Genomic DNA, 11,147 nt, shown 5'->3' with positions numbered 1-11,147 from the left:
AGCTCTGCTGTGAGCAGAGCACCCAAAAATACAGGTCACTCGCAAAAGTTCCCCTCCACGGAAATCTTTAGTAAAAGGCGAAAGATTTATGCGACAATGAAGAGAAACTCGAGCTGTGTCTCCAAACCCTCGGGCCTGTGCGCTGCCTCTGTTAAACTACTACGCTCGCCAAGGGTCATCAAGGGTGACAATGCCTGCCCACATGTGTTTCGTCAGCACCCCCGCCCCCCCTATTCCAAAAGGGAGGAGTAAAACTCAAAAAAGTCCCCTCGGTCCACCAATAACCAAAAGCCCAATCAAGGCAATCTCTTTCTCATGCCTCTATCTGAAAAGTTGGATAAAATCTTATATGAAAAAAAAAGTCTTTTAAAGAAATCCCTTATTCCGAGGTCACCGTAGCCACCAGATCCAGTCTGTATCCGCTTCAGTCACCCGGATCCAGTCCGTATCCAGAGAAGATGGTGGATCAACACCTAGAAAGGACCTCTATGGCCCAGAAACACAGCGGAGACCGTGACAACTAGATGAGCCGCAGATACAAATCCCCTGTAAAGACCACCTGGACAAGACCACAGGAAACAGATGATTCTTCTGCACAGTCTGACATTCCTGCAGCCTGGAGCTGATCTACCTGTTTCGTCTGACAATGGGAGAACTGTCTCCCCGACTGAGCCTGGTTTCTCACCGGGTTTTTTCTCCATCCTTTCACCGATCGAGTTTTGGTTTGTTGCCTCTGTCGCTTCTGGCAGGCGGAGCTGGGGACACTTCATGTACAGCGATATCGTTGACTTGATTGCAAATTATTGCACAGATACTATTTAAACTGAACTTAGCTGAATGATGTCATCAAAGAGTTCAATAACGAAATGCCTTTAACTGTCATTTTGCTTTTTGACGCACTGTGTTCTTAATTAATGTTGTTCAGTTGCATTGACGCAATACTTTTTGTTTAAAGCGCAATTTAAAAAAAAAAAAAAAAAAAAAAAGAGTCCAAACAATGACCCCTGCTACGGGTAGTGTTCCAAGTGTTATGCGACTTCAGCTAATGATGGGTCCATCAGAAATTTTACGGTGCTAGGGCTGGGTCTGCGTCAGAAGAAGCCATGCATTGTTTAGTTATGTCAGTGCAGTGCCGTCAGTTGGGGGAGAAACGGCAGCATGCACGGCTCCTCATTAGTATAGTGGACAGTATCTCCGCCTGTCACGCGGAAGACCGGGGTTCGATTCCCAGACGGGGAGAGCTGGTTCTTTTCGTCTTCAGAATGATCCATCCAAAATGTTTGGTTGGAGTCGCAGGTCACAGAAGGAGTTCTGCTTCGACGTCAGCCCGAGCCAAAGGACATGCGTTGGCCGGGAATCGAACCCGGGTCAACTGCTTGGAAGGCAGCTATGCTCACCACTATAACACCAACGCAGGCGGAAGTCAGTAGCTTTATTGACGCACTGTGTTCCTAATAAATGTTGTTCAGTTGCATTGACACAATACTTTTTGTTTAAAGCGCAATTAAAAAAAAAAAAAAAAAAGAGTCCAAACAATGACCCCTGCTACGGGTAGTGTTGCAAGTGTTATGCGACTTCAGCTAATGATGGGTCCATCCGAAATTATTCCATCCAAAAGTTTTGGGTGGAGGCACAGGTCACAGAGGGAGTTCTGCTTCGACGTCAGCCCGAGCCAAAGGACATGCGTTGGCCGGGTATTGAATCCGGGTCAACTGCTTGGAAGGCAGCTATGCTCACCACTATACCACCAACGCAGTCATCAGTCAGCAACTTGCGCCGTCACTAAGAAGGCTCGAAGTGCACGAGTCGCCGATAGGGCTAGAGGAGCAGATGAGATCTTTGTTTGGACCCGTCACTAAAGAGAGCCTTCAAGAATTTGCATCCCGTCACGTACAAAAAAGCGCTGCCTTCCCATCCGGCTAAATAAACACGAAGTGGTCAAACGCAGAGAGTGCCTATAATAACCAAAAGCCCAATCAAGGCAATCTCTTTCTCATGCCTCTATCTGAAAAGTTGGATAAAATCTTATATGAAAAAAAAAGTCTTTTAAAGAAATCCCTTATTCCGAGGTCACCGTAGCCACCAGATCCAGTCTGTATCCGCTTCAGTCACCCGGATCCAGTCCGTATCCAGAGAAGATGGTGGATCAACACCTAGAAAGGACCTCTATGGCCCAGAAACACAGCGGAGACCGTGACAACTAGATGAGCCGCAGATACAAATCCCCTGTAAAGACCACCTGGACAAGACCACAGGAAACAGATGATTCTTCTGCACAGTCTGACATTCCTGCAGCCTGGAGCTGATCTACCTGTTTCGTCTGACAATGGGAGAACTGTCTCCCCGACTGAGCCTGGTTTCTCACCGGGTTTTTTCTCCATCCTTTCACCGATCGAGTTTTGGTTTCTTGCCTCTGTCGCTTCTGGCAGGCGGAGCTGGGGACACTTCATGTACAGCGATATCGTTGACTTGATTGCAAATTATTGCACAGATACTATTTAAACTGAACTTAGCTGAATGATGTCATCAAAGAGTTCAATAACGAAATGCCTTTAACTGTCATTTTGCTTTTTGACGCACTGTGTTCCTAATAAATGTTGTTCAGTTGCATTGACACAATACTTTTTGTTTAAAGCGCAATTAAAAAAAAAAAAAAGAGTCCAAACAATGACCCCTGCTACGGGTAGTGTTGCAAGTGTTATGCGACTTCAGCTAATGATGGGTCCATCCGAAATTATTCCATCCAAAAGTTTTGGGTGGAGGCACAGGTCACAGAGGGAGTTCTGCTTCGACGTCAGCCCGAGCCAAAGGAAATGCGTTGGCCGGGTATCGAATCCGGGTCAACTGCTTGGAAGGCAGCTATGCTCACCACTATACCACCAACGCAGTCATCAGTCAGCAACTTGCGCCGTCACTAAGAAGGCTCGAAGTGCACGAGTCGCCGATAGGGCTAGAGGAGCAGATGAGATCTTTGTTTGGACCCGTCACTAAAGAGAGCCTTCAAGAATTTGCATCCCGTCACGTACAAAAAAGCGCTGCCTTCCCATCCGGCTAAATAAACACGAAGTGGTCAAATGCAGAGAGTGCCTATTCAGACGATGACCAGTGGCAAGCCCTCTCGCAGCATGCTGCCGGACGGTCAAACTGATTCTGCTCTTGACATTTCGATGTAGCTCTGCTGTGAGCAGAGCACCCAAAAATACAGGTCACTCGCAAAAGTTCCCCTCCACGGAAATCTTTAGTAAAAGGCGAAAGATTTATGCGACAATGAAGAGAAACTCGAGCTGTGTCTCCAAACCCTCGGGCCTGTGCGCTGCCTCTGTTAAACTACTATGCTCGCCAAGGGTCATCAAGGGTGACAATGCCTGCCCACATGTGTTTCGTCAGCACCCCCCCCCCCCCCTATTCCAAAAGGGAGGAGTAAAACTCAAAAAAGTCCCCTCGGTCCACCAATAACCAAAAGCCCAATCAAGGCAATCTCTTTCTCATGCCTCTATCTGAAAAGTTGGATAAAATCTTATATGAAAAAAAAAGTCTTTTAAAGAAATCCCTTATTCCGAGGTCACCGTAGCCACCAGATCCAGTCTGTATCCGCTTCAGTCACCCGGATCCAGTCCGTATCCAGAGAAGATGGTGGATCAACACCTAGAAAGGACCTCTATGGCCCAGAAACACAGCGGAGACCGTGACAACTAGATGAGCCGCAGATACAAATCCCCTGTAAAGACCACCTGGACAAGACCACAGGAAACAGATGATTCTTCTGCACAGTCTGACATTCCTGCAGCCTGGAGCTGATCTACCTGTTTCGTCTGACAATGGGAGAACTGTCTCCCCGACTGAGCCTGGTTTCTCACCGGGTTTTTTCTCCATCCTTTCACCGATCGAGTTTTGGTTTCTTGCCTCTGTCGCTTCTGGCAGGCGGAGCTGGGGACACTTCATGTACAGCGATATCGTTGACTTGATTGCAAATTATTGCACAGATACTATTTAAACTGAACTTAGCTGAATGATGTCATCAAAGAGTTCAATAACGAAATGCCTTTAACTGTCATTTTGCTTTTTGACGCACTGTGTTCCTAATAAATGTTGTTCAGTTGCATTGACACAATACTTTTTGTTTAAAGCGCAATAAAAAAAAAAAAAAAGAGTCCAAACAATGACCCCTGCTACGGGTAGTGTTGCAAGTGTTATGCGACTTCAGCTAATGATGGGTCCATCCGAAATTATTCCATCCAAAAGTTTTGGGTGGAGGCACAGGTCACAGAGGGAGTTCTGCTTCGACGTCAGCCCGAGCCAAAGGACATGCGTTGGCCGGGTATCGAATCCGGGTCAACTGCTTGGAAGGCAGCTATGCTCACCACTATACCACCAACGCAGTCATCAGTCAGCAACTTGCGCCGTCACTAAGAAGGCTCGAAGTGCACGAGTCGCCGATAGGGCTAGAGGAGCAGATGAGATCTTTGTTTGGACCCGTCACTAAAGAGAGCCTTCAAGAATTTGCATCCCGTCACGTACAAAAAAGCGCTGCCTTCCCATCCGGCTAAATAAACACGAAGTGGTCAAACGCAGAGAGTGCCTATTCAGACGATGACCAGTGGCAAGCCCTCTCGCAGCATGCTGCCGGACGGTCAAACTGATTCTGCTCTTGACATTTCGATGTAGCTCTGCTGTGAGCAGAGCACCCAAAAATACAGGTCACTCGCAAAAGTTCCCCTCCACGGAAATCTTTAGTAAAAGGCGAAAGATTTATGCGACAATGAAGAGAAACTCGAGCTGTGTCTCCAAACCCTCGGGCCTGTGCGCTGCCTCTGTTAAACTACTACGCTCGCCAAGGGTCATCAAGGGTGACAATGCCTGCCCACATGTGTTTCGTCAGCACCCCCCCCCCCCCTATTCCAAAAGGGAGGAGTAAAACTCAAAAAAGTCCCCTCGGTCCACCAATAACCAAAAGCCCAATCAAGGCAATCTCTTTCTCATGCCTCTATCTGAAAAGTTGGATAAAATCTTATATGAAAAAAAAAGTCTTTTAAAGAAATCCCTTATTCCGAGGTCACCGTAGCCACCAGATCCAGTCTGTATCCGCTTCAGTCACCCGGATCCAGTCCGTATCCAGAGAAGATGGTGGATCAACACCTAGAAAGGACCTCTATGGCCCAGAAACACAGCGGAGACCGTGACAACTAGATGAGCCGCAGATACAAATCCCTTGTAAAGACCACCTGGACAAGACCACAGGAAACAGATGATTCTTCTGCACAGTCTGACATTCCTGCAGCCTGGAGCTGATCTACCTGTTTCGTCTGACAATGGGAGAACTGTCTCCCCGACTGAGCCTGGTTTCTCACCGGGTTTTTTCTCCATCCTTTCACCGATCGAGTTTTGGTTTCTTGCCTCTGTCGCTTCTGGCAGGCGGAGCTGGGGACACTTCATGTACAGCGATATCGTTGACTTGATTGCAAATTATTGCACAGATACTATTTAAACTGAACTTAGCTGAATGATGTCATCAAAGAGTTCAATAACGAAATGCCTTTAACTGTCATTTTGCTTTTTGACGCACTGTGTTCTTAATTAATGTTGTTCAGTTGCATTGACGCAATACTTTTTGTTTAAAGCGCAATTTAAAAAAAAAAAAAAAAAAAAAAAGAGTCCAAACAATGACCCCTGCTACGGGTAGTGTTCCAAGTGTTATGCGACTTCAGCTAATGATGGGTCCATCAGAAATTTTACGGTGCTAGGGCTGGGTCTGCGTCAGAAGAAGCCATGCATTGTTTAGTTATGTCAGTGCAGTGCCGTCAGTTGGGGGAGAAACGGCAGCATGCACGGCTCCTCATTAGTATAGTGGACAGTATCTCCGCCTGTCACGCGGAAGACCGGGGTTCGATTCCCAGACGGGGAGAGCTGGTTCTTTTCGTCTTCAGAATGATCCATCCAAAATGTTTGGTTGGAGTCGCAGGTCACAGAAGGAGTTCTGCTTCGACGTCAGCCCGAGCCAAAGGACATGCGTTGGCCGGGAATCGAACCCGGGTCAACTGCTTGGAAGGCAGCTATGCTCACCACTATAACACCAACGCAGGCGGAAGTCAGTAGCTTTATTGACGCACTGTGTTCCTAATAAATGTTGTTCAGTTGCATTGACACAATACTTTTTGTTTAAAGCGCAATTAAAAAAAAAAAAAAAAAAGAGTCCAAACAATGACCCCTGCTACGGGTAGTGTTGCAAGTGTTATGCGACTTCAGCTAATGATGGGTCCATCCGAAATTATTCCATCCAAAAGTTTTGGGTGGAGGCACAGGTCACAGAGGGAGTTCTGCTTCGACGTCAGCCCGAGCCAAAGGACATGCGTTGGCCGGGTATTGAATCCGGGTCAACTGCTTGGAAGGCAGCTATGCTCACCACTATACCACCAACGCAGTCATCAGTCAGCAACTTGCGCCGTCACTAAGAAGGCTCGAAGTGCACGAGTCGCCGATAGGGCTAGAGGAGCAGATGAGATCTTTGTTTGGACCCGTCACTAAAGAGAGCCTTCAAGAATTTGCATCCCGTCACGTACAAAAAAGCGCTGCCTTCCCATCCGGCTAAATAAACACGAAGTGGTCAAACGCACAGAGTGCCTATTCAGACGATAACCAGTGGCAAGCCCTCTCGCAGCATGCTGCCGGACAGTCAAACTGATTCTGCTCTTGACATTTCGATGTAGCTCTGCTGTGAGCAGAGCACCCAAAAATACAGGTCACTCGCAAAAGTTCCCCTCCACGGAAATCTTTAGTAAAAGGCGAAAGATTTATGCGACAATGAAGAGAAACTCGAGCTGTGTCTCCGAACCCTCGGGCCTGTGCGCTGCCTCTGTTAAACTACTACGCTCGCCAAGGGTCATCAAGGGTGACAATGCCTGCCCACATGTGTTTCGTCAGCACCCCCCCCCCCCCCCCCCCTATTCCAAAAGGGAGGAGTAAAACTCAAAAAAGTCCCCTCGGTCCACCAATAACCAAAAGCCCAATCAAGGCAATCTCTTTCTCATGCCTCTATCTGAAAAGTTGGATAAAATCTTATATGAAAAAAAAAGTCTTTTAAAGAAATCCCTTATTCCGAGGTCACCGTAGCCACCAGATCCAGTCTGTATCCGCTTCAGTCACCCGGATCCAGTCCGTATCCAGAGAAGATGGTGGATCAACACCTAGAAAGGACCTCTATGGCCCAGAAACACAGCGGAGACCGTGACAACTAGATGAGCCGCAGATACAAATCCCTTGTAAAGACCACCTGGACAAGACCACAGGAAACAGATGATTCTTCTGCACAGTCTGACATTCCTGCAGCCTGGAGCTGATCTACTGGTTTCGTCTGACAAGGGGAGAACTGTCTCCCCGACTGAGCCTGGTTTCTCACCGGGTTTTTTCTCCATCCTTTCACCGATCGAGTTTTGGTTTCTTCCCTCTGTCGCTTCTGGCAGGCGGAGCTGGGGACACTTCATGTACAGCGATATCGTTGACTTGATTGCAAATTATTGCACAGATACTATTTAAACTGAACTTAGCTGAATGATGTCATCAAAGAGTTCAATAACGAAATGCCTTTAACTGTCATTTTGCTTTTTGACGCACTGTGTTCCTAATTAATGTTGTTCAGTTGCATTGACGCAATACTTTCTGTTTAAAGCGCAATTTAAAAAAAAAAAAAAAAAAAAAAAAGAGTCCAAACAATGACCCCTGCTACGGGTAGTGTTCCAAGTGTTATGCGACTTCAGCTAATGATGGGTCCATCAGAAATTTTACGGTGCTAGGGCTGGGTCTGCGTCAGAAGAAGCCATGCATTGTTTAGTTATGTCAGTGCAGTGCCGTCAGTTGGGGGAGAAACGGCAGCATGCACGGCTCCTCGTTAGTATAGTGGACAGTATCTCCGCCTGTCACGCGGAAGACCGGGGTTCGATTCCCCGACGGGGAGAGCTGGTTCTTTTCGTCTTCCGAATGATCCATCCAAAATGTTTGGTTGGAGTCGCAGGTCACAGAAGGAGTTCTGCTTCGACGTCAGCCCGAGCCAAAGGACATGCGTTGGCCGGGAATCGAACCCGGGTCAACTGCTTGGAAGGCAGCTATGCTCACCACTATACCACCAACGCAGGCGGAAGTCAGTAGCTTTATTGACGCACTGTGTTCCTAATAAATGTTGTTCAGTTGCATTGACACAATACTTTTTGTTTAAAGCGCAATTAAAAAAAAAAAAAAAAAAAAAAAAGAGTCCAAACAATGACCCCTGCTACCGGTAGTGTTGCAAGTGTTATGCGACTTCAGCTAATGATGGGTCCATCCGAAATTATTCCATCCAAAAGTTTTGGGTGGAGGCACAGGTCACAGAGGGAGTTCTGCTTCGACGTCAGCCCGAGCCAAAGGATATGCATTGGCCGGGAATCGAATCCGGGTCAACTGCTTGGAAGGCAGCTATGCTCACCACTATACCACCAACGCAGTCAGCAGTCAGCAACTTGCGCCGTCACTAAGAAGGCTCGAAGTGCACGAGTCGCCGATAGGGCTAGAGGAGCAGATGAGATCTTTGTTTGGACCCGTCACTAAAGAGAGCCTTCAAGAATTTGCATCCCGTCACGTACAAGAAAGCGCTGCCTTCCCATCCGGCTAAATAAACACGAAGTGGTCAAACGCAGAGAGTGCCTATAATAACCAAAAGCCCAATCAAGGCAATCTCTTTCTCATGCCTCTATCTGAAAAGTTGGATAAAATCTTATATGAAAAAAAAAGTCTTTTAAAGAAATCCCTTATTCCGAGGTCACCGTAGCCACCAGATCCAGTCTGTATCCGCTTCAGTCACCCGGATCCAGTCCGTATCCAGAGAAGATGGTGGATCAACACCTAGAAAGGACCTCTATGGCCCAGAAACACAGCGGAGACCGTGACAACTAGATGAGCCGCAGATACAAATCCCCTGTAAAGACCACCTGGACAAGACCACAGGAAACAGATGATTCTTCTGCACAGTCTGACATTCCTGCAGCCTGGAGCTGATCTACCTGTTTCGTCTGACAATGGGAGAACTGTCTCCCCGACTGAGCCTGGTTTCTCACCGGGTTTTTTCTCCATCCTTTCACCGATCGAGTTTTGGTTTCTTGCCTCTGTCGCTTCTGGCAGGCGGAGCTGGGGACACTTCATGTACAGCGATATCGTTGACTTGATTGCAAATTATTGCACAGATACTATTTAAACTGAACTTAGCTGAATGATGTCATCAAAGAGTTCAATAACGAAATGCCTTTAACTGTCATTTTGCTTTTTGACGCACTGTGTTCCTAATAAATGTTGTTCAGTTGCATTGACACAATACTTTTTGTTTAAAGCGCAATTAAAAAAAAAAAAAAGAGTCCAAACAATGACCCCTGCTACGGGTAGTGTTGCAAGTGTTATGCGACTTCAGCTAATGATGGGTCCATCCGAAATTATTCCATCCAAAAGTTTTGGGTGGAGGCACAGGTCACAGAGGGAGTTCTGCTTCGACGTCAGCCCGAGCCAAAGGACATGCGTTGGCCGGGTATCGAATCCGGGTCAACTGCTTGGAAGGCAGCTATGCTCACCACTATACCACCAACGCAGTCATCAGTCAGCAACTTGCGCCGTCACTAAGAAGGCTCGAAGTGCACGAGTCGCCGATAGGGCTAGAGGAGCAGATGAGATCTTTGTTTGGACCCGTCACTAAAGAGAGCCTTCAAGAATTTGCATCCCGTCACGTACCAAAAAGCGCTGCCTTCCCATCCGGCTAAATAAACACGAAGTGGTCAAATGCAGAGAGTGCCTATTCAGACGATGACCAGTGGCAAGCCCTTTCGCAGCATGCTGCCGGACGGTCAAACTGATTCTGCTCTTGACATTTCGATGTAGCTCTGCTGTGAGCAGAGCACCCAAAAATACAGGTCACTCGCAAAAGTTCCCCTCCACGGAAATCTTTAGTAAAAGGCGAAAGATTTATGCGACAATGAAGAGAAACTCGAGCTGTGTCTCCAAACCCTCGGGCCTGTGCGCTGCCTCTGTTAAACTACTACGCTCGCCAAGGGTCATCAAGGGTGACAATGCCTGCCCACATGTGTTTCGTCAGCACCCCCGCCCCCCCTATTCCAAAAGGGAGGAGTAAAACTCAAAAAAGTCCCCTCGGTCCACCAATAACCAAAAGCCCAATCAAGGCAATCTCTTTCTCATGCCTCTATCTGAAAAGTTGGATAAAATCTTATATGAAAAAAAAAGTCTTTTAAAGAAATCCCTTATTCCGAGGTCACCGTAGCCACCAGATCCAGTCTGTATCCGCTTCAGTCACCCGGATCCAGTCCGTATCCAGAGAAGATGGTGGATCAACACCTAGAAAGGACCTCTATGGCCCAGAAACACAGCGGAGACCGTGACAACTAGATGAGCCGCAGATACAAATCCCCTGTAAAGACCACCTGGACAAGACCACAGGAAACAGATGATTCTTCTGCACAGTCTGACATTCCTGCAGCCTGGAGCTGATCTACCTGTTTCGTCTGACAATGGGAGAACTGTCTCCCCGACTGAGCCTGGTTTCTCACCGGGTTTTTTCTCCATCCTTTCACCGATCGAGTTTTGGTTTCTTGCCTCTGTCGCTTCTGGCAGGCGGAGCTGGGGACACTTCATGTACAGCGATATCGTTGACTTGATTGCAAATTATTGCACAGATACTATTTAAACTGAACTTAGCTGAATGATGTCATCAAAGAGTTCAATAACGAAATGCCTTTAACTGTCATTTTGCTTTTTGACGCACTGTGTTCTTAATTAATGTTGTTCAGTTGCATTGACGCAATACTTTTTGTTTAAAGCGCAATTTAAAAAAAAAAAAAAAAAAAAAAAGAGTCCAAACAATGACCCCTGCTACGGGTAGTGTTCCAAGTGTTATGCGACTTCAGCTAATGATGGGTCCATCAGAAATTTTACGGTGCTAGGGCTGGGTCTGCGTCAGAAGAAGCCATGCATTGTTTAGTTATGTCAGTGCAGTGCCGTCAGTTGGGGGAGAAACGGCAGCATGCACGGCTCCTCATTAGTATAGTGGACAGTATCTCCGCCTGTCACGCGGAAGACCGGGGTTCGATTCCCAGACGGGGAGAGCTGGTTCTTTTCGTCTTCAG

General features: G+C 47.2%; 5 non-coding genes across 5 annotated transcripts; all 5 read right to left on the bottom strand.

The window, feature by feature from the left end:
• LOC127980851 (U5 spliceosomal RNA) lies at positions 1 to 115 on the bottom strand. Its single transcript, XR_008159853.1, has one exon. It is a non-coding gene; the product is annotated as a U5 spliceosomal RNA (small nuclear RNA).
• Positions 116 to 3,171: 3,056 nt separating this feature from the next.
• LOC127980850 (U5 spliceosomal RNA) lies at positions 3,172 to 3,286 on the bottom strand. The gene has a single exon (XR_008159852.1). It is a non-coding gene; the product is annotated as a U5 spliceosomal RNA (small nuclear RNA).
• Positions 3,287 to 4,663: 1,377 nt separating this feature from the next.
• LOC127980849 (U5 spliceosomal RNA) lies at positions 4,664 to 4,778 on the bottom strand. Its single transcript, XR_008159851.1, has one exon. It is a non-coding gene; the product is annotated as a U5 spliceosomal RNA (small nuclear RNA).
• A 1,924-nt stretch (positions 4,779 to 6,702) lies between these two features.
• LOC127980848 (U5 spliceosomal RNA) lies at positions 6,703 to 6,817 on the bottom strand. Its single transcript, XR_008159850.1, has one exon. It is a non-coding gene; the product is annotated as a U5 spliceosomal RNA (small nuclear RNA).
• A 3,069-nt stretch (positions 6,818 to 9,886) lies between these two features.
• Positions 9,887 to 10,001, bottom strand: LOC127980847 (U5 spliceosomal RNA). The gene has a single exon (XR_008159849.1). It is a non-coding gene; the product is annotated as a U5 spliceosomal RNA (small nuclear RNA).
• Between the last annotated feature and the right edge of the window lie 1,146 nt (positions 10,002 to 11,147).

This window comes from Carassius gibelio, chromosome B19 (assembly GCF_023724105.1).
Source record: "Carassius gibelio isolate Cgi1373 ecotype wild population from Czech Republic chromosome B19, carGib1.2-hapl.c, whole genome shotgun sequence".
Lineage (NCBI taxonomy): Eukaryota > Metazoa > Chordata > Actinopteri > Cypriniformes > Cyprinidae > Carassius > Carassius gibelio.
This window is presented reverse-complemented; position numbering and strand designations above follow the sequence as displayed.